The sequence below is a fragment of the Narcine bancroftii genome, chromosome 7 (assembly GCF_036971445.1).
Source record: "Narcine bancroftii isolate sNarBan1 chromosome 7, sNarBan1.hap1, whole genome shotgun sequence".
Taxonomy (NCBI): Eukaryota; Metazoa; Chordata; class Chondrichthyes; order Torpediniformes; family Narcinidae; genus Narcine; species Narcine bancroftii.
The window spans coordinates 123,606,388-123,630,412 of NC_091475.1; positions in this window are offsets into that span (position 1 = coordinate 123,606,388).

A 24,025-nucleotide genomic window follows, 5' to 3' on the forward strand; every position below is an offset into this window, starting at 1 on the left:
CATCTGATTCCCTGCCTCTGATTCCCCGCCTCTGATTCCCCGCCTCTGATTCCCTGCATCTGATTCCCAACCTCTGATTCCCCACCTCTGATTCCCCGTGTTTGATTCCCCGCCTCTGTTTCCCCGCCTCTGATTCCCCGCCTCTGATTCCCCAACTCTAATTCCCCGCCTCTGATTCCCCATATCTGATTCCCTGCCTCTGTTTCCCCACCTCTGATTCCCCGCCCCTGTTTCCCCATATCTGATTCCCTGCCTCTGATTCCCCAACTTTGATTCCCAGCCTCTGATTCCCCAGCTCTGATTCCCCGCCTCTGATTCCCCGTGTTTGATTCCCTGCCTCTGATTCCCCGCCTCTGATTCCCCAACTCTAATTCCCCGCCTCTGATTCCCCATATCTGATTCCCTGCCTCTGTTTCCCCGCCTCTGATTCCCCGCCTCTGTTTCCCCGCCTCTGATTCCCCACCTCTGATTCCCAATATCTGATTCCCCGCCTCTGATTCCCCACCTCTGATTCCCCACCTCTGATTCGCCAGCTATGATTCCCCGCCTCCTATTCCCCGCGTCTGATTCCCTGCCTCTGATTCCCCGCCTCTGATTCCACATCTCTGATTCACCACCTCTGATTCCCCGCGTCTGATTCCCTGCCTCTGATTCCCCATCTCTGATTCCCCATCTCTGATTCCCCAATTCTGATTCCCCTCCTCTGATTCCCCGTGTTTGATTCCCAGCCTCTGATTCCCGGCCTCTGATTCCCCATCTCTGATTCACCGCCTTTGATTCGCCACCTCTGATTCGCCATATCTGATTCCCCGCCTCTGTTTCCCCGCCTCTGATTCCCCGCCTCTGATTCCCCATATCTTATTCCCCGCCTCTGAATCCCCATCTCTGATTCCCGGACTCTGATTCCCCACCTCTGATTTCCGGCCTCTTATTCCCGGCATCTGATTCCGGCCTCTGATTCCCGGCCTCTGATTCCCTGCTTCTGATTCTGATTCCCTGCCTTTGATTCCCCATCTCTGATTCCGCACATCTGATTCCCTGCCTCTGATTCCCCATCTCTGATTCCCCATATCTGATTCCCCGCCTCTGATTCCCTGCCTCTGTTTCCCAATATCTAAGTCCCCGCCTCTGATTCCCCAACTCTGATTCCCCACCTCTGATTCCCCAGCTCTGATTCCCCGCCTCTGATTCCCCGCATCTGATTCCCTGCATCTGATTCCAAGCCTCTGATTCCCTGCCTCTGATTCCCAACCTCTGATTCCCCACCTCTGATTCCCCATATCTGATTCCCAGCCTCTGTTTCCCCGCCTCTGATTCCCCGCCTCTGTTTCCCCATATCTGATTCCCGGCCTCTGATTCCCCGCCTCTGATTCCCCGCCTCTGATTCCCTATCTCCGATTCCGCACATCTGATTCCCTGCCTCTGATTCCCCGCCTCTGATTCCCCGCCTCTGATTCCCTGCCTCTGATTCCCAACCTCTGATTCCCCACCTCTGATTCCCCGTGTTTGATTCCCCGCCTCTGTTTCCCCGCCTCTGATTCCCCGCCTCTGATTCCCCAACTCTAATTCCCTGCCTCTGATTCCCCATATCTGATTCCCCGCCTCTGTTTCCCCGCCTCTGATTCCCCGCCCCTGTTTCCCCATATCTGATTCCCTGCCTCTGATTCCCCAACTTTGATTCCCAGCCTCTGATTCCCCAGCTCTGATTCCCCGCCTCTGATTCCCCGTGTTTGATTCCCTGCCTCTGATTCCCCGCCTCTGATTACCCATCTCTGATTCACCACCTTTGATTCGCCACCTCTGATTCCCCATATCTGATTCCCCACCTCTGTTTTCCCGCCTCTGATTCCCCGCCTCTGATTCTCCATATCTCATTCCCCGCCTCTGAATCCCCATCTCTGATTCCCGGACTCTGATTCCCCACCTCTGATTCCCGGCCTCTTATTCCCAGCATCTGATTCCAGGCCTCTGATTCCCGGCCTCTGACTCCCCGCTTCTGATTCTGATTCCCTGCCTCTAATTCCCCATCTCTGATTCCGCACATCTGATTACCTGCCTCTGATTCCCCACCTCTGATTCCCCATATCTGATTCCCCGCCTCTGATTCCCCGCATCCGATTCCCCATATCTGATTCCCCGCCTCTGTTTCCCCGCCCCTGATTCCCCGCCTCTGTTTCCCCATATCTGATTCCCCGCCTCTGATTCCCAACTATGATTCCCCGCCTCTGATTCCCCAGCTCTGATTCCCTGCCTCTGATTCCCCGCGTTCTATTCCCTGCCTCTGATTCCCCGCCTGTGATTCCCCATCTCTGATAAACCACCTCTGATTCCCCACCACTGATTCCCCATATCTAATTCCCCTCCTCTGTTTGCCCGCCTCTGATTCCCCACCTCTGATTCCCCATATCTAATTCCCCGCCTCTGTTTGCCCGCCTCTGATTCCCCGCCTCTGTTTCCCCATATCTGATTCCCCGCCTCTGAATCCCCAACTCTGATTCCCTGCCTCTGATTCCCCAGCTCTGATTCCCCGCCTTTGATTCCCCCGTCTGATTCCCAGCCTCTGAAACCCCGTGTCTGATTTCTTGCCTCTGATTCCCCGCCTCTGATTCCCCATCTCTGATTCACAGCCTCTGATTCCCCACCTCTGATTCCCCATCTCTGATTCCGCACATCTGATTCCCTGCCTCTGATTCCCCGACTCTGATCCCCACCTCTGATTCCCCAGCTCTGATTCCCCGCCTCTGATTCCCCAACTCTGATTCCCCGCCTCTGATTCCCCAGCTCTGATTCCCCGCCTCTGATTCCCCGTGTTTGATTCCCTGCCTCTGATTCCACGCCTCTGATTCCCCATCTCTGATTCATCGCCTTTGATTCGCCACCTCTGATTCCCCATATCTGATTCCTCGCCTCTGTTTCCCCGCCTCTGATTCCCCGCCTCTGATTCCCCATATCTCATTCCCGCCTCTGTTTCCCCATCTCTGATTCCCGGACTCTGATTCCCCACCTCTGATTCCCGGCCTCTTATTCCCGGCATCTGATTCCGGCCTCTGATTCCCCACCTCTGATTCCCCATATCTGATTCCCCACCTCTGTTTCCCGGCCTCTGATTCCCCGCTTCTGATTCTGAATCCCTGCCTCTGATTCCCCATCTCTGATTCCGCACATCTGATTCCCTGCCTCTGATTCCCCACCTCTGATTCCCCATATCTGATTTCCCGCCTCTGTTTCCCCGCCTCTGATTCCCCGCCTCAGTTTCCCCATATCTAATTCCAAACCTCTGATGCCCCAACTCTGATTCCCTGCCTCTGATTCCCCGCGTTCTATTCCCTGCCTCTGATTCCCCGCCTGTGATTCCCCATCTCTGATTCCGCACATCTGATTCCCTGCCTCTGATTCCCCATCTCTGATTCCCCATATCTGATTCCCCGCCTCTGATTCCCTGCCTCTGTTTCCCAATATCTAAGTCCCCGCCTCTGATTCCCCAACTCTGATTCCCCACCTCTGATTCCCCAGCTCTGATTCCCCGCCTCTGATTCCCCGCATCTGATTCCCTGCATCTGATTCCAAGCCTCTGATTCCCTGCCTCTGATTCCCAACCTCTGATTCCCCACCTCTGATTCCCCATATCTGATTCCCAGCCTCTGTTTCCCCGCCTCTGATTCCCCGCCTCTGTTTCCCCATATCTGATTCCCGGCCTCTGATTCCCCGCCTCTGATTCCCCGCCTCTGATTCCCTATCTCCGATTCCGCACATCTGATTCCCTGCCTCTGATTCCCCGCCTCTGATTCCCCGCCTCTGATTCACTGCCTCTGATTCCCAACCTCTGATTCCCCACCTCTGATTCCCCGTGTTTGATTCCCCGCCTCTGTTTCCCCGCCTCTGATTCCCCGCCTCTGATTCCCCAACTCTAATTCCCAGCCTCTGATTCCCCATATTTGATTCCCCGCCTCTGTTTCCCCGCCTCTGATTCCCCGCCCCTGTTTCCCCATATCTGATTCCCTGCCTCTGATTCCCCAACTTTGATTCCCAGCCTCTGATTCCCCAGCTCTGATTCCCCGCCTCTGATTCCCCGTGTTTGATTCCCTGCCTCTGATTCCCCGCCTCTGATTACCCATCTCTGATTCACCACCTTTGATTCGCCACCTCTGATTCCCCATATCTGATTCCCCACCTCTGTTTTCCCGCCTCTGATTCCCCGCCTCTGATTCTCCATATCTCATTCCCCGCCTCTGTATCCCCATCTCTGATTCCCGGACTCTGATTCCCCACCTCTGATTCCCGGCCTCTTATTCCCAGCATCTGATTCCAGGCCTCTGATTCCCGGCCTCTGACTCCCCGCTTCTGATTCTGATTCCCTGCCTCTGATTCCCCATCTCTGATTCTGCACATCTGATTACCTGCCTCTGATTCCCCACCTCTGATTCCCCATATCTGATACCCCGCCTCTGATTCCCCGCATCCGATTCCCCATATCTGATTCCCCGCCTCTGTTTCCCCGCCCCTGATTCCCCGCCTCTGTTTCCCCATATCTTATTCCCCGCCTCTGATTCCCAACTATGATTCCCCGCCTCTGATTCCCCAGCTCTGATTCCCTGCCTCTGATTCCCCGCGTTCTATTCCCTGCCTCTGATTCCCCGCCTGTGATTCCCCATCTCTGATAAACCACCTCTGATTCCCCACCACTGATTCCCCATATCTAATTCCCCTCCTCTGTTTGCCCGCCTCTGATTCCCCACCTCTGATTCCCCATATCTAATTCCCCGCCTCTGTTTGCCCGCCTCTGATTCCCCGCCTCTGTTTCCCCATATCTGATTCCCCGCCTCTGAATCCCCAACTCTGATTCCCCGCCTCTGATTCCCCAGCTCTGATTCCCCGCCTCTGATTCCCCGTGTTTGATTCCCTGCCTCTGATTCCCCGCCTCTGATTCACCATCTCTGATTCACCGCCTTTCATTCGCCACCCTGATTCCCCATATCTGATTCCCCACCTCTGTTTTCCCGCCTCTGATTCCCCGCCTCTGATTCTCCATATCTCATTCCCCGCCTCTGTATCCCCATCTCTGATTCCCGGACTCTGATTCCCCACCTCTGATTCCCGGCCTCTTATTCCCAGCATCTGATTCCAGGCCTCTGATTCCCGGCCTCTGACTCCCCGCTTCTGATTCTGATTCCCTGCCTCTGATTCCCCATCTCTGATTCCGCACATCTGATTACCTGCCTCTGATTCCCCACCTCTGATTCCCCATATCTGATACCCCGCCTCTGATTCCCCGCCTCTGTTTCCCCATATCTATTTCCCCGCCTCTGATTCCCCGCCTCTGATTCCCCAGCTCTGATTCCCCGCCTCTGAATCCCCAACTCTGATTCCCTGCCTCATATTCCGCAGCTCTGATTCCCCGCCTCTGATTCCCCAGCTCTGATTCCCTGCCTCTGTTTCGCAACCTCTGATTCCCCACCTCTGATTCCCCATATATGATTCCCCACCTCTGTTTCCCTGCCTCTGATTCCCAGCCTCTGTTTCCCCATATCTGATTCCCCGCCTCTGATTCCCCAACTCTGATACCCCGCCTCTGATTCCCCAGCTCTGATTCCCCACCTATGATTCCCCGTGTTTGATTAACTGCCTCTGATTCCCCGCCTCTGATTCCCCATCTCTGATTCACCGCCTTTCATTCGCCACCTCTGATTCCCCATATCAGATTCCCCGCCTCTGTTTCCCCGCCTCTGATTCCCCTCCTCTGTTTCCCCATATCTGATTCCCCGCTTCTGATTCCCCAACTCTGATTCCCCGCCTCTGATTCCCCAGCTCTGATTCCCCGCCTTTGATTCCCCCCGTCTGATTCCCAGCCTCTGAGTCCCCGTGTCTGATTTCCTCCCTCTGATTCCCCGCCTCTGATTCCCCATCTCTGATTCACAGCCGCTGATTCCCCACCTCTGATTCCCCATCTCTGATTCCGCACATCTGATTCCCTGCCTCTGATTCCCCGACTCTGATCCCCACCTCTGATTCCCCAGCTCTGATTCCCCGCCTCTGATTCCCCAACTCTGATTCCCCGCCTCTGATTCCCCAGCTCTGATTCCCCGCCTCTGATTCCCCATATCTGATTCCCCACCTCTGTTTCCCGGCCTCTGATTCCCCGCTTCTGATTCTGAATCCCTGCCTCTGATTCCCCATCTCTGATTCCGCACATCTGATTCCCTGCCTCTGATTCCCCACCTCTGATTCCCCATATCTGATTTCCCGCCTCTGTTTCCCCGCCTCTGATTCCCCGCCTCAGTTTCCCCATATCTAATTCCAAACCTCTGATGCCCCAACTCTGATTCCCTGCCTCTGATTCCCCGCGTTCTATTCCCTGCCTCTGATTCCCCGCCTGTGATTCCCCATCTCTGATTCACCACCTCTGATTCCCCACCTCTGATTCCCCATATCTAATTCCCCGCCTCTGTTTGCCCGACTCTGATTCCCCGCCTCTGTTTCCCCATATCTGATTCCCCGCCTCTGAATCCCCAACTCTGATTCCCTGCCTCTGATTCCCCAGCTCTGATTCCCCGCCTTTGATTCCCCCGTCTGATTCCCAGCCTCTGAAACCCCGTGTCTGATTTCTTGCCTCTGATTCCCCGCCTCTGATTCCCCATCTCTGATTCACAGCCTCTGATTCCCAACCTCTGATTCCCCATCTCTGATTCCGCACATCTGATTCCCTGCCTCTGATTCCACGACTCTGATCCCCACCTCTGATTCCGCAGCTCTGATTCCCCGCCTCTGATTCCCCAACTCTGATTCCCCGCCTCTGATTCCCCAGCTCTGATTCCCCGCCTCTGATTCCCCGTGTTTGATCCCCTGCCTCTGATTCCCCGACTCTGATCCCCACCTCTGATTCCGCAGCTCTGATTCCCCGCCTCTGATTCCCCAACTCTGATTCCCCGCCTCTGATTCCCCAACTCTGATTCCCTGCCTCTGATTCCCCAGCTTCATTCCCCGCCTTTGATTCCCCCCGTCTGATTCCCAGCCTCTGAATCCCCGTGTCTGATAACCTGCCACTGATTCCCCGTCTCTGATTCCCCATCTCAGATTCACCGCCTCTGATTCCCCACCTCTGATTACCCATCTCTGATTCCGCACATCCGACTCCCTGCCTCTGATTCCCCGACTCTGATTCCCCACCTCTGATTCCCCAGCTCTGATTCCCCGCCTCTGATTCCCCAACTCTGATTCCCCGCCTCTGATTCCACAGCTCTGATTCCCCGCCTCTGATTCCCCGTGTTTGATCCCCTGCCTCTGATTCCCCGCCTCTGATTCCCCATCTCTGATTCACCGCCTTTGATTCGCCACCTCTGATTCCCCATATCTGATTCCTCGCCACTGTTTCCCCGCCTCTGATTCCCCGCCTCTGATTCCCCATATCTCATTCCCCGCCTCTGATTCGCCAGCTATGATTCCCCACCTCTGATTCCCCGCGTCTGATTCCCTGCCTCTGATTCCCCGCCTCTGATTCCACATCACTGATTCACCACCTCTGATTCCACGCGTCTGATTCCCCGCCTCTGATTCCCCATCTCTGATTCCCCATCTCTGATTCCCCAATTCTGATTCCCCGCCTCTGATTCCCCAGCTCTGATTCCTCGCCTCTGATTCCCTTCCTTTGATTCCCAACCTCTGATTCCCCAACTCTGATTTCCCATATTGATTCCCTGCGTCTGATTCCCCACCTCTGATTTCACATATTGATTCCCTGCGTCTGATTCCCCGCCTCTGATTCCCCAACTCTGATTCCCCGCCTCTGATTCCCCAGCTCTGATTCCCCGCATCTGATTCCCCGTGTTTGATTCCCTGCCTCTGATTCCCCACCTCTGATTCCCCATATCTGAATCCCCACCTCTGACTCCCCAACTCTGATTCCCCGCCTCTGATTCCCCAGCTCTGATTCCCCGCCTCAGATTCCCCGTCTTTGATCCCCTGCCTCTGATTCCCCGCCTCTGATTCCCCATCTCTGATTCACCGCCTTTGATTCGCCACCTCTGATTCCCCATATCTGATTCCTCGCCTCTGTTTCCCCGCCTCTGATTCCCCATATCTCATTCCCCGCCTCTGATTCCCCATCTCTGATTCCCGGACTCTGATTCCCCACCTCTGATTCCCGGCCTCTTATTCCCGGCATCTGATTCCGGCCTCTGATTTCCGGCCTCTGATTCCCTGCTTCTGATTCCCCATCTCTGATTCCGCAAATATAATTCCCTGCCTCTGATTCCCCACCTCTGATTCCCCATATCTGATTCCCCGCCTCTGTTTCCCCGCCTCTGATTCCCCGCCTCTGTTTCCCCATATCTAAGTCCCCGCCTCTGATTCCCCAACTTTGATTCCCCACCTCTGATTCCCCAGCTCTGATTCCCCGCCTCTGATTCCCCGCATCTGATTCCATGCATCTGATTCCCAGCCTCTGATTCCCAGACTCTGATTCCCAACCTCTGATTCCCCACCTCTGATTCCCCATATCTGATTCCACGCCTCTGTTTCCCCGCCTCTGATTCCCCGCCTCTGTTTCCCCATATCTGATCCCCGCCTCTATTTGCCCGCATCTGATTCCCCGCCTCTGTTTCCCCATATCTGATTCCCCGCCTCTGAATCCCCAACTCTGATTCCCTGCCTCTAATTTCCCAGCTCTGGTTCCCCGCCTCTGATTCCCCGCATCTGATTACCGGCCTCTGATTCCCCGCCTCTGATTCCCCATCTCTGATTCACAACCTCTGATTCCCCACCTCTGATACCCCATATCTGATTCCCCGCCTCTGTTTCCCCGCCTCTGATTCCCCACCTCTGATTCCCAATATCTGATTCCCCGCCTCTGAATCCCCACCTCTGATTCCCCGCCTCTGATTCGCCAGCTATGATTCCCCGCCTCTGATTCCCCGTGTTTGATTCCCTGCCTCTGATTCCCGGCCACTGATTCCCCAACTCTGATTCACCGCCTTTGATTCGCCACCTCTGATTCCCCATATCTGATTCCCCGCCTCTGTTTCCCCGCCTCTGATTCCCCGCCTCTGATTCCCCATATCACATTCCCCGCCTCTGAATCCCCATCTCTGATTCCCGGACTCTGATTCCCCACCTCTGATTCCCTGCTACTGATTCTGATTCCCTGCCTTTGATTCCCCATCTCTGATTCCGCACATCTGATTCCCTGCCTCTGATTCCCCATCTCTGATTCCCCATATCTGATTCCCCGCTTCTGTTTCCCCGCCTCTGATTCCCCGCCTCTGTTTCCCAATATCTAAGTCCCCGCCTCTGATTCCACAACTCTAATTCCCCACCTCTGATTCCCCAGCTCTGATTCCCCGCCTCTGATTCCCCGCATCTGATTCCCTGCATCTGATTCCAAGCCTCTTATTCCCTGCCTCTGATTCCGAACCTCTGATTCCCCACCTCTGATTCCCCATATCTGATTCCCAGCCTCTGTTTCCCCGCCTCTGATTCCCCGCCTCTGTTTCCCCATATCTGATTCCCGGCCTCTGGTTCCCCGCCTCTGATTCCCCGCCTCTGATTCCCTGCCTCTGATTCCCCATCTCCGATTCCGCACATCTGATTCCCTGCCTCTGATTCCCCGCCTCTGATTCCCCGCCTCTGATTCCCTGCCTCTGATTCCCAACCTCTGATTCCCCACCTCTGATTCCCCGTGTTTGATTCCCCGCCTCTGTTTCTCCGCCTCTGATTCCCCGCCTCTGATTCCCCAACTCTAATTCCCCGCCTCTGATTCCCCATATCTGATTCCCCGCCTCTGTTTCCCCGCCTCTGATTCCCCACCCCTGTTTCCCCATATCTGATTCCCTGCCTCTGATTCCCCAACTTTGATTCCCAGCATCTGATTCCCCAGCTCTGATTCCCCGCCTCTGATTCCCCGCATCTGATTCCCTGCATCTGATTCCAAGCCTCTGATTCCCTGCCTCTGATTCCCTACCTCTGATTCCCCACCTCTGATTCCCCATATCTGATCCCCAGCCTCTGTTTCCCCGCCTCTGTTTCCCCATATCTGATTCCCGGCCTCTGATTCCCCGCCTCTGATTCCCCGCCTCTGATTCCCTGCCTCTGATTCCCCATCTCCGATTCCGCACATCTGATTCCCTGCCTCTGATTCCCCGCCTCTGATTCCCCGCCTCTGATTCCCTGCATCTGATTCCCAACCTCTGATTCCCCACCTCTGATTCCCCGTGTTTGATTCCCCGCCTCTGTTTCCCCGCCTCTGATTCCCCGCCTCTGATTCCCCAACACTAATTCCCCGCCTCTGATTCCCCATATCTGATTCCCTGCCTCTGTTTCCCCGCCTCTGATTCCGCGCCCCTGTTTCCCCATATCTGATTCCCTGCCTCTGATTCCCCAACTTTGATTCCCAGCCTCTGATTCCCCAGCTCTGATTCCCCGCCTCTGATTCCCCGTGTTTGATTCCCTGCCTCTGATTCCCCGCCTCTGATTCCCCATCTCTGATTCACCGCCTTTGATTCGCCACCTCTGATTCCCCATATCTGATTCCCCACCTCTGTTTCCCCGCCTCTGATTCCCCGCCTCTGATTCTCCATACCTCATTCCCCGCCTCTGACTCCCAATCTCTGATTCCCGGACTCTGATTCCCCACCTCTGATTCCCGGCCTCTTATTCCCAGCATCTGATTCCAGGCCTCTGATTCCCGTCCTCTGACTCCCCGCTTCTGATTCTGATTCCCTGCCTCTGATTCCCCATCTCTGATTCCGCACATCTGATTACCTGCCTCTGATTCCCCACCTCTGATTCCCACATATCTGATTCCCCGCCTCTGATTCCACAACTCTAATTCCCCACCTCTGATTCCCCAGCTCTGATTCCCCGCCTCTGATTCCCCGCATCTGATTCCCTGCATCTGATTCCAAGCCTCTTATTCCCTGCCTCTGATTCCGAACCTCTGATTCCCCACCTCTGATTCCCCATATCTGATTCCCAGCCTCTGTTTCCCCGCCTCTGATTCCCCGCCTCTGTTTCCCCATATCTGATTCCCGGCCTCTGGTTCCCCGCCTCTGATTCCCCGCCTCTGATTCCCTGCCTCTGATTCCCCATCTCCGATTCCGCACATCTGATTCCCTGCCTCTGATTCCCCGCCTCTGATTCCCCGCCTCTGATTCCCTGCCTCTGATTCCCAACCTCTGATTCCCCACCTCTGATTCCCCGTGTTTGATTCCCCGCCTCTGCTTCTCCGCCTCTGATTCCCCGCCTCTGATTCCCCAACTCTAATTCCCCGCCTCTGATTCCCCATATCTGATTCCCCGCCTCTGTTTCCCCGCCTCTGATTCCCCACCCCTGTTTCCCCATATCTGATTCCCTGCCTCTGATTCCCCAACTTTGATTCCCAGCATCTGATTCCCCAGCTCTGATTCCCCGCCTCTGATTCCCCGCATCTGATTCCCTGCATCTGATTCCAAGCCTCTGATTCCCTGCCTCTGATTCCCTACCTCTGATTCCCCACCTCTGATTCCCCATATCTGATCCCCAGCCTCTGTTTCCCCGCCTCTGTTTCCCCATATCTGATTCCCGGCCTCTGATTCCCCGCCTCTGATTCCCCGCCTCTGATTCCCTGCCTCTGATTCCCCATCTCCGATTCCGCACATCTGATTCCCTGCCTCTGATTCCCCGCCTCTGATTCCCCGCCTCTGATTCCCTGCATCTGATTCCCAACCTCTGATTCCCCACCTCTGATTCCCCGTGTTTGATTCCCCGCCTCTGTTTCCCCGCCTCTGATTCCCCGCCTCTGATTCCCCAACACTAATTCCCCGCCTCTGATTCCCCATATCTGATTCCCTGCCTCTGTTTCCCCGCCTCTGATTCCGCGCCCCTGTTTCCCCATATCTGATTCCCTGCCTCTGATTCCCCAACTTTGATTCCCAGCCTCTGATTCCCCAGCTCTGATTCCCCGCCTCTGATTCCCCGTGTTTGATTCCCTGCCTCTGATTCCCCGCCTCTGATTCCCCATCTCTGATTCACCGCCTTTGATTCGCCACCTCTGATTCCCCATATCTGATTCCCCACCTCTGTTTCCCCGCCTCTGATTCCCCGCCTCTGATTCTCCATACCTCATTCCCCGCCTCTGACTCCCAATCTCTGATTCCCGGACTCTGATTCCCCACCTCTGATTCCCGGCCTCTTATTCCCAGCATCTGATTCCAGGCCTCTGATTCCCGTCCTCTGACTCCCCGCTTCTGATTCTGATTCCCTGCCTCTGATTCCCCATCTCTGATTCCGCACATCTGATTACCTGCCTCTGATTCCCCACCTCTGATTCCCACATATCTGATTCCCCGCCTCTGTTTCCACGCCTCTGATTCCCCGCCTCTGTTTCCCCATATCTAATTCCCCACCTCTGATGCCCCAACTCTGATTCCCCGCCTCTGATTCCACAGCTCTGATTCCCCGCCTCTGATTCCCCACATCCGATTCCCCATATCTGATTCCCCGCCTCTGTTTCCCCGCCCCTGATTCCCCGCCTCTGTTTCCCCATATCTGATTCCCCGCCTCTGATTCCCAACTATGATTCCCCGCCTCTTATTCCCCAGCTCTGATTCCCTGCCTCTGATTCCCCGCGTTCTATTCCCTGCCTCTGATTCCCCGCCTGTGATTCCCCATCTCTGATTCACCACCTCTGATTCCCCACCACTGATTCCCCATATCTAATTCCCCGCCTCTGTTTGCCCGCCTCTGATTCCCCGCCTCTGTTTCCCCATATCTGATTCCCCGCCTCTGAATCCCCAACTCTGATTCCCTGCCTCTGATTCCCCAGCTTCATTCCCCGCCTTTGATTCCCCCCGTCTGATTCCCAGCCTCTGAATCCCCGTGTCTGAAAACCTGCCTCTGATTCCACGCCTCTGATTCCCCATCTCAGATTCACCGCCTCTGATTCCCCACCTCTGATTCCCCATCTCTGATTCCGCACATCCGATTCCCTGCCTCTGATTCCCCGACTCTGATTCCCCACCTCTGATTCCCCAGCTCTGATTCCCCGCCTCTGATTCCCCAACTCTGATTCCCCACCTCTGATTCCCCAGCTGTGATTCCCCGCCTCTGATTCCCCGTGTTTGATCCCCTGCCTCTGATTCCCCAGCTCTGATTCCCCATATCTGATTCCCCGCCTCTGTTTCCCCGCCTCTGATTCCCCGCCTCTGATTCCCCATATCTCATTCCCCGCCTCTAAATCCCCATCTCTGATTCCCGGACTCTGATTCCCCACCTCTGATTCCCGGCCTCTTATTCCCGGCATCTGATTCCGGCCTCTGATTCCCGGCCTCTGATTCCCTGCGTCTGTTTCTGATTCCCTGCCTCTGATTCCGCAAATCTAATTCTCTGCCTCCGATTCCCCACCTCTGATTCCCCATATCTGATTCCCCGCCTCTGTTTCCCCTCCTTTGATTCCCCGCCTCTGTTTCCCAATATCTAAGTCCCTGCCTCTGATTCCCCTACTCTGATTCCCCACCTCTGATTCCCCAACTCTGATTCCCCGCCTCTGATTCCTCGGCTCTGATTCCCCGCCTCTGATTCCCCGTGTTTGATCCCCTGCCTCTGATTCCCCGCCTCTGATTCCCCATCTCTGATTCACCGCCTTTGATTCGCCACCTCTGATTCCCCATATCTGATTCCTCGCCTCTGTTTCCCCGCCTCTGATTCCCCGCCTCTGATTCCCCATATCTCATTCCCCGCCTCTGATTCCCCATCTCTGATTCCCGGACTCTGATTCCCCACCTCTGATTCCCGGCCTCTTATTCCCGGCATCTGATTCCGGCCTCTGATTCCCGGCCTCTGATTCCCTGCTTCTGATTCCCCATCTCTGATTCCGCAAATCTAATTCCCTGCCTCTGATTCCCCACCTCTGATTCCCCATATCTGATTCCCCGCCTCTGTTTCCCCGCCTCTGATTCCCCGCCTCTGTTTCCCCATATCTAAGTCCCCGCCTCTGATTCCCCAACTTTGATTCCCCACCTCTGATTCCCCAGCTCTGATTCCCCGCCTCTGATTCCCCGCATCTGATTCCATGCATCAGATTCCCAGCCTCTGATTCCCAGCCTCTGATTCCCAACCTCTGATTCCCCACCTCTGATTCCCCATATCTGATTCCACGCCTCTGTTTCCCCGCCTCTGATTCCCCGCCTCTGTTTCCCCATATCTGATCCCCGCCTCTATTTGCCCGCATCTGATTCCCCGCCTCTGTTTCCCCATATCTGATTCCCCGCCTCTGAATCCCCAACTCTGATTCCCTGCCTCTAATTTCCCAGCTCTGATTCCCCGCCTCTGATTCCCCGCGTCTGATTACCGGCCTCTGATTCCCCGCCTCTGATTCCCCATCTCTGATTCACAACCTCTGATTCCCCACCTCTGATACACCATATCTGATTCCCCGCCTCTGTTTCCCCGCCTCTGATTCCCCACCTCTGATTCCCAATATCTGATTCCCCGCCTCTGATTCCCCACCTCTGATTCCCCGCCTCTGATTCGCCAGCTATGATTCCCCGCCTCTGATTCCCCGTGTTTGATTCCCTGCCTCTGATTCCCGGCCTCTGATTCCCCATCTCTGATTCACCGCCTTTGATTCGCCACCTCTGATTCCCCATATCTGATTCCCCGCCTCTGTTTCCCCGCCTCTGATTCCCCGCCTCTGATTCCCCATATCTCATTCCCCGCCTCTGAATCCCCATCTCTGATTCCCGGACTCTGATTCCCCACCTCTGATTCCCTGCTACTGATTCTGATTCCCTGCCTTTGATTCCCCATCTGTGATTCCGCACATCTGATTCCCTGCCTCTGATTCCCCATCTCTTATTCCCCATATCTGATTCCCCGCTTCTGTTTCCCCGCCTCTCATTCCCCGCCTCTGTTTCCCAATATCTAAGTCCCCGCCTCTGATTCCACAACTCTAATTCCCCACCTCTGATTCCCCAGCTCTGATTCCCCGCCTCTGATTCCCCGCATCTGATTCCCTGCATCTGATTCCAAGCCTCTTATTCCCTGCCTCTGATTCCCAACCTCTGATTCCCCACCTCTGATTCCCCATATCTGATTACCAGCCTCTGTTTCCCCATCTGATTCCCCGCCTCTGTTTCCCCATATCTGATTCCCGGCCTCTGGTTCCCCGCCTCTGATTCCCCGCCTCTGATTCCCTGCCTCTGATTCCCCATCTCCGATTCCGCACATCTGATTCCCTGCCTCTGATTCCCCGCCTCTGATTCCCCGCCTCTGATTCCCTGCCTCTGATTCCCAACCTCTGATTCCCCACCTCTGATTCCCCGTGTTTGATTCCCCGCCTCTGTTTCCCCGCCTCTGATTCCCCGCCTCTGATTCCCCAACTCTAATTCCCCGCCTCTGATTCCCCATATCTGATTCCCCGCCTCTGTTTCCCCGCCTCTGATTCCCCACCCCTGTTTCCCCATATCTGATTCCCTGCCTCTGATTCCCCAACTTTGATTCCCAGCATCTGATTCCCCAGCTCTGATTCCCCGCCTCTGATTCCCCGCATCTGATTCCCTGCATCTGATTCCAAGCCTCTGATTCCCTGCCTCTGATTCCCAACCTCTGATTCCCCACCTCTGATTCCCCATATCTGATCCCCAGCCTCTGTTTCCCCGCCTCTGTTTCCCCATATCTGATTCCCGGCCTCTGATTCCCCGCCTCTGATTCCCCGCCTCTGATTCCCTGCCTCTGATTCCCCATCTCCGATTCCGCACATCTGATTCCCTGCCTCTGATTCCCCGCCTCTGATTCCCCGCCTCTGATTCCCTGCATCTGATACCCAACCTCTGATTCCCCACCTCTGATTCCCCGTTTGATTCCCCGCCTCTGTTTCCCCGCCTCTGATTCCCCGCCTCTGATTCCCCAACTCTAATTCCCCGCCTCTTATTCCCCATATCTGATTCCCTGCCTCTGTTTCCCCGCCTCTGATTCCCCGCCCCTGTTTCCCCATATCTGATTCCCCGCCTCTGTTTCCCCATATCTAATTCCCCACCTCTGATGCCCCAACTCTGATTCCCCGCCTCTGATTCCACAGCTCTGATTCCCCGCCTCTGATTCCCCACATCCGATTCCCCATATCTGATTCCCCGCCTCTGTTTCCCCGCCCCTGATTCCCCGCCTCTGTTTCCCCATATCTGATTCCCCGCCTCTGATTCCCAACTATGATTCCCCGCCTCTTATTCCCCAGCTCTGATTCCCTGCCTCTGATTCCCCGCGTTCTATTCCCTGCCTCTGATTCCCCGCCTGTGATTCCCCATCTCTGATTCACCACCTCTGATTCCCCACCACTGATTCCCCATATCTAATTCCCCGCCTCTGTTTGCCCGCCTCTGATTCCCCGCCTCTGTTTCCCCATATCTGATTCCCCGCCTCTGAATCCCCAACTCTGATTCCCTGCCTCTGATTCCCCAGCTTCATTCCCCGCCTTTGATTCCCCCCGTCTGATTCCCAGCCTCTGAATCCCCGTGTCTGAAAACCTGCCTCTGATTCCACGCCTCTGATTCCCCATCTCAGATTCACCGCCTCTGATTCCCCACCTCTGATTCCCCATCTCTGATTCCGCACATCCGATTCCCTGCCTCTGATTCCCCGACTCTGATTCCCCACCTCTGATTCCCCAGCTCTGATTCCCCGCCTCTGATTCCCCAACTCTGATTCCCCACCTCTGATTCCCCAGCTGTGATTCCCCGCCTCTGATTCCCCGTGTTTGATCCCCTGCCTCTGATTCCCCAGCTCTGATTCCCCATATCTGATTCCCCGCCTCTGTTTCCCCGCCTCTGATTCCCCGCCTCTGATTCCCCATATCTCATTCCCCGCCTCTAAATCCCCATCTCTGATTCCCGGACTCTGATTCCCCACCTCTGATTCCCGGCCTCTTATTCCCGGCATCTGATTCCGGCCTCTGATTCCCGGCCTCTGATTCCCTGCGTCTGTTTCTGATTCCCTGCCTCTGATTCCGCAAATCTAATTCTCTGCCTCCGATTCCCCACCTCTGATTCCCCATATCTGATTCCCCGCCTCTGTTTCCCCTCCTTTGATTCCCCGCCTCTGTTTCCCAATATCTAAGTCCCTGCCTCTGATTCCCCTACTCTGATTCCCCACCTCTGATTCCCCAACTCTGATTCCCCGCCTCTGATTCCTCGGCTCTGATTCCCCGCCTCTGATTCCCCGTGTTTGATCCCCTGCCTCTGATTCCCCGCCTCTGATTCCCCATCTCTGATTCACCGCCTTTGATTCGCCACCTCTGATTCCCCATATCTGATTCCTCGCCTCTGTTTCCCCGCCTCTGATTCCCCGCCTCTGATTCCCCATATCTCATTCCCCGCCTCTGATTCCCCATCTCTGATTCCCGGACTCTGATTCCCCACCTCTGATTCCCGGCCTCTTATTCCCGGCATCTGATTCCGGCCTCTGATTCCCGGCCTCTGATTCCCTGCTTCTGATTCCCCATCTCTGATTCCGCAAATCTAATTCCCTGCCTCTGATTCCCCACCTCTGATTCCCCATATCTGATTCCCCGCCTCTGTTTCCCCGCCTCTGATTCCCCGCCTCTGTTTCCCCATATCTAAGTCCCCGCCTCTGATTCCCCAACTTTGATTCCCCACCTCTGATTCCCCAGCTCTGATTCCCCGCCTCTGATTCCCCGCATCTGATTCCATGCATCAGATTCCCAGCCTCTGATTCCCAGCCTCTGATTCCCAACCTCTGATTCCCCACCTCTGATTCCCCATATCTGATTCCACGCCTCTGTTTCCCCGCCTCTGATTCCCCGCCTCTGTTTCCCCATATCTGATCCCCGCCTCTATTTGCCCGCATCTGATTCCCCGCCTCTGTTTCCCCATATCTGATTCCCCGCCTCTGAATCCCCAACTCTGATTCCCTGCCTCTAATTTCCCAGCTCTGATTCCCCGCCTCTGATTCCCCGCGTCTGATTACCGGCCTCTGATTCCCCGCCTCTGATTCCCCATCTCTGATTCACAACCTCTGATTCCCCACCTCTGATACACCATATCTGATTCCCCGCCTCTGTTTCCCCGCCTCTGATTCCCCACCTCTGATTCCCAATATCTGATTCCCCGCCTCTGATTCCCCACCTCTGATTCCCCGCCTCTGATTCGCCAGCTATGATTCCCCGCCTCTGATTCCCCGTGTTTGATTCCCTGCCTCTGATTCCCGGCCTCTGATTCCCCATCTCTGATTCACCGCCTTTGATTCGCCACCTCTGATTCCCCATATCTGATTCCCCGCCTCTGTTTCCCCGCCTCTGATTCCCCGCCTCTGATTCCCCATATCTCATTCCCCGCCTCTGAATCCCCATCTCTGATTCCCGGACTCTGATTCCCCACCTCTGATTCCCTGCTACTGATTCTGATTCCCTGCCTTTGATTCCCCATCTGTGATTCCGCACATCTGATTCCCTGCCTCTGATTCCCCATCTCTTATTCCCCATATCTGATTCCCCGCTTCTGTTTCCCCGCATCTCATTCCCCGCCTCTGTTTCCCAATATCTAAGTCCCCGCCTCTGATTCCACAACTCTAATTCCCCACCTCTGATTCCCCAGCTCTGATTCCCCGCCTCTGATTCCCCGCATCTGATTCCCTGCATCTGATTCCAAGCCTCTTATTCCCTGCCTCTGATTCCCAACCTCTGATTCCCCACCTCTGATTCCCCATATCTGATTACCAGCCTCTGTTTCCCCATCTGATTCCCCGCCTCTGTTTCCCCATATCTGATTCCCGGCCTCTGGTTCCCCGCCTCTGATTCCCCGCCTCTGATTCCCTGCCTCTGATTCCCCATCTCCGATTCCGCACATCTGATTCCCTGCCTCTGATTCCCCGCCTCTGATTCCCCGCCTCTGATTCCCTGCCTCTGATTCCCAACCTCTGATTCCCCACCTCTGATTCCCCGTGTTTGATTCCCCGCCTCTGTTTCCCCGCCTCTGATTCCCCGCCTCTGATTCCCCAACTCTAATTCCCCGCCTCTGATTCCCCATATCTGATTCCCCGCCTCTGTTTCCCCGCCTCTGATTCCCCACCCCTGTTTCCCCATATCTGATTCCCTGCCTCTGATTCCCCAACTTTGATTCCCAGCATCTGATTCCCCAGCTCTGATTCCCCGCCTCTGATTCCCCGCATCTGATTCCCTGCATCTGATTCCAAGCCTCTGATTCCCTGCCTCTGATTCCCAACCTCTGATTCCCCACCTCTGATTCCCCATATCTGATCCCCAGCCTCTGTTTCCCCGCCTCTGTTTCCCCATATCTGATTCCCGGCCTCTGATTCCCCGCCTCTGATTCCCCGCCTCTGATTCCCTGCCTCTGATTCCCCATCTCCGATTCCGCACATCTGATTCCCTGCCTCTGATTCCCCGCCTCTGATTCCCCGCCTCTGATTCCCTGCATCTGATACCCAACCTCTGATTCCCCACCTCTGATTCCCCGTTTGATTCCCCGCCTCTGTTTCCCCGCCTCTGATTCCCCGCCTCTGATTCCCCAACTCTAATTCCCCGCCTCTTATTCCCCATATCTGATTCCCTGCCTCTGTTTCCCCGCCTCTGATTCCCCGCCCCTGTTTCCCCATATCTGATTCCCTGCCTCTGATTCCCCAACTTTGATTCCCAGCCTCTGATTCCCCAGCTCTGATTCCCCGCCTCTGATTCCCCGTGTTTGATTCCCTGCCTCTGATTCCCCGCCTCTGATTCCCCATCTCTGATTCACCGCCTTTGATTCGCCACCTCTGATTCCCCATATCTGATTCCCCACCTCTGTTTCCCCGCCTCTGATTCCCCGCCTCTGATTCTCCATACCTCATTCCCCGCCTCTGACTCCCCATCTCTGATTCCCGGACTCTGATTCCCCACCTCTGATTCCCGGCCTCTTATTCCCAGCATCTGATTCCCTGCCTCTGATTCCCCATCTCTGATTCCGCACATCTGATTACCTGCCTCTGATTCCCCACCTCTGATTCCCCATATCTGATTCCCCGCCTCTGTTTCCACGCCTCTGATTCCCCGCCTCTGTTTCCCCATATCTAATTCCCCACCTCTGATGCCCCAACTCTGATTCCCCGCCTCTGATTCCACAGCTCTGATTCCCCGCCTCTGATTCCCCACATCCGATTCCCCATATCTGATTCCCCGCCTCTGTTTCCCCGCCCCTGATTCCCCGCCTCTGTTTCCCCATATCTGATTCCCTGCCTCTGATTCCCAACTATGATTCCCCGCCTCTTATTCCCCAGCTCTGATTCCCTGCCTCTGATTCCCCGCGTTCTATTCCCTGCCTCTGATTCCCCGCCTGTGATTCCCCATCTCTGATTCACCACCTCTGATTCCCCACCACTGATTCCCCGTATCTAATTCCCCGCCTCTGTTTGCCCGCCTCTGATTCCCCGCCTCTGTTTCCCCATATCTGATTCCCCGCCTCTGAATCCCCAACTCTGATTCCCTGCCTCTGATTCCCCAGCTTCATTCCCCGCCTTTGATTCCCCCCGTCTGATTCCCAGCCTCTGAATCCCCGTGCTGAAAACCTGCCTCTGATTCCCCGCCTCTGATTCCCCATCTCAGATTCACCGCCTCTGATTCCCCACCTCTGATTCCCCATCTCTGATTCCGCACATCCGATTCCCTGCCTCTGATTCCCCGACTCTGATTCCCCACCTCTGATTCCCCAGCTCTGATTCCCCGCCTCTGATTCCCCAACTCTGATTCCCCACCTCTGATTCCCCAGCTGTGATTCCCCGCCTCTGATTCCCCGTGTTTGATCCCCTGCCTCTGATTCCCCAGCTCTGATTCCCCATCTCTGATTCACCGCCTTTGATTGGCCACCTCTGATTCCCCATATCTGATTCCTCGCCACTGTTTCCCCGCCTTTGATTCCCCGCCTCTGATTCCCCATATCTCATTCCCCGCCTCTGATTCCCCATCTCTGATTCCCGGACTCTGATTCCCCACCTCTGATTCCCGACCTCTTATTCCCGGCATCTGATTCCGGCCTGTGATTCCCGGCCTCTGATTCCCTGCTTCTGATTCTGATTCCCTGCCTCTGATTCCCCATTTCTGATTCCGCACATCTAATTCCCTGCCTCTGATTCCCCACCTCTGATTCCCCATATCTGAATCCCCGCCTCTGTTTCCCCGTCTCTGATTCCCCGCCTCTGTTTCCCCATATCTAAGTCCCCGCCTCTGATTCCCCAACTTTGATTCCCCACCTCTGATTCCCCAGCTCTGATTCCCCGCCTCTGATTCCCCACCTCTGATTCCCCATATCTGATTCCCAGCCTCTGTTTCCCCGCCTCTGATTCCCCGCCCCTGTTTCCCCATATCTGATTCCCTGCCTCTGTTTCCCCAACTTTGATTCCCAGCCTCTGATTCCCCAGCTCTGATTCCCCGCCTCTGATTCCCCGTGTTTGATTCCCTGCCTCTGATTCCCTGCTTCTGATTCCCCATCTCTGATTCCGCAAATCTAATTCCCTGCCTCTGATTCCCCACCTCTGATTCCCCTTATCTGATTCCCCACCTCTGTTTCCCGGCCTCTGATTCCCCGCTTCTGATTCTGATTCCCTGCCTCTGATTCCCCATCTCTGATTCCGCACATCTGATTCCCTGCCTCTGATTCCCCACCTCTGATTCCCCATATCTGATTTCCCGCCTCTGTTTCCCCGCCTCTGATTCCCCGCCTCTGTTTCCCCATATCTAATTCCCAACCTCTGATGCCCCAACTCTGATTCCCTGCCTCTGATTCCCCGCGTTCTATTCTCTGCCTCTGATTCCCCGCCTGTGATTCCCCATCTCTGATTCACCACCTCTGATTCCCCACCTCTGATTCCCCATATCTAATTCCCCGCCTCTGTTTGCCCGACTCTGATTCCCCGCCTCTGTTTCCCCATATCTGATTCCCCGCCTCTGAATCCCCAACTCTGATTCCCTGCCTCTGATTCCCCAGCTCTGATTCCCCGCCTTTGATTCCCCCATCTGATTCCCAGCCTCTGAAACCCCGTGTCTGATTTCTTGCCTCTGATTCCCCGCCTCTGATTCCCCATCTCTGATTCACAGCCTCTGATTCCCCACCTCTGATTCCCCATCTCTGATTCCGCACATCTGATTCCCCATCTCTGATTCCCTAATTCTGATTCCCCTCCTCTGATTCCCCGTGTTTGATTCCCTGCCTCTGATTCCCGGCCTCTGATTCCCCATCTCTGATTCACCGCCTTTGATTCGCCACCTCTGATTCGCCATATCTGATTCCCCGCCTCTGTTTCCCCATATCTGAACCCCGCCTCTATTTGCCCGCCTCTGATTCCCCGCCTCTGTTTCCCCATATCTGATTCCCCGCCTCTGAATCCCCAACTCTGATTCCCTGCCTCTAATTTCCCAGCTCTGATTCCCCATATCTGATTCCCCACCTCTGTTTCCCCGCCTCTGATTCCCCGCCTCTGATTCTCCATACCTCATTCCCCGCCTCTGACTCCCCATCTCTGATTCCCGGACTCTGATTCCCCACCTCTGATTCCCGGCCTCTTATTCCCAGCATCTGATTCCCTGCCTCTGATTCCCCATCTCTGATTCCGCACATCTGATTACCTGCCTCTGATTCCCCACCTCTGATTCCCCATATCTGATTCCCCGCCTCTGTTTCCACGCCTCTGATTCCCCGCCTCTGTTTCCCCATATCTAATTCCCCACCTCTGATGCCCCAACTCTGATTCCCCGCCTCTGATTCCACAGCTCTGATTCCCCGCCTCTGATTCCCCACATCCGATTCCCCATATCTGATTCCCCGCCTCTGTTTCCCCGCCCCTGATTCCCCGCCTCTGTTTCCCCATATCTGATTCCCTGCCTCTGATTCCCAACTATGATTCCCCGCCTCTTATTCCCCAGCTCTGATTCCCTGCCTCTGATTCCCCGCGTTCTATTCCCTGCCTCTGATTCCCCGCCTGTGATTCCCCATCTCTGATTCACCACCTCTGATTCCCCACCACTGATTCCCCGTATCTAATTCCCCGCCTCTGTTTGCCCGCCTCTGATTCCCCGCCTCTGTTTCCCCATATCTGATTCCCCGCCTCTGAATCCCCAACTCTGATTCCCTGCCTCTGATTCCCCAGCTTCATTCCCCGCCTTTGATTCCCCCCGTCTGATTCCCAGCCTCTGAATCCCCGTGCTGAAAACCTGCCTCTGATTCCCCGCCTCTGATTCCCCATCTCAGATTCACCGCCTCTGATTCCCCACCTCTGATTCCCCGTGTTTGATTCCCTGCCTCTGATTCCCTGCTTCTGATTCCCCATCTCTGATTCCGCAAATCTAATTCCCTGCCTCTGATTCCCCACCTCTGATTCCCCTTATCTGATTCCCCACCTCTGTTTCCCGGCCTCTGATTCCCCGCTTCTGATTCTGATTCCCTGCCTCTGATTCCCCATCTCTGATTCCGCACATCTGATTCCCTGCCTCTGATTCCCCACCTCTGATTCCCCATATCTGATTTCCCGCCTCTGTTTCCCCGCCTCTGATTCCCCGCCTCTGTTTCCCCATATCTAATTCCCAACCTCTGATGCCCCAACTCTGATTCCCTGCCTCTGATTCCCCGCGTTCTATTCCCTGCCTCTGATTCCCCGCCTGTGATTCCCCATCTCTGATTCACCACCTCTGATTCCCCACCTCTGATTCCCCATATCTAATTCCCCGCCTCTGTTTGCCCGACTCTGATTCCCCGCCTCTGTTTCCCCATATCTGATTCCCCGCCTCTGAATCCCCAACTCTGATTCCCTGCCTCTGATTCCCCAGCTCTGATTCCCCGCCTTTGATTCCCCCATCTGATTCCCAGCCTCTGAAACCCCGTGTCTGATTTCTTGCCTCTGATTCCCCACCTCTGATTCCCCATCTCTGATTCACAGCCTCTGATTCCCCACCTCTGATTCCCCATCTCTGATTCCGCACATCTGATTCCCCATCTCTGATTCCCTAATTCTGATTCCCCTCCTCTGATTCCCCGTGTTTGATTCCCTGCCTCTGATTCCCGGCCTC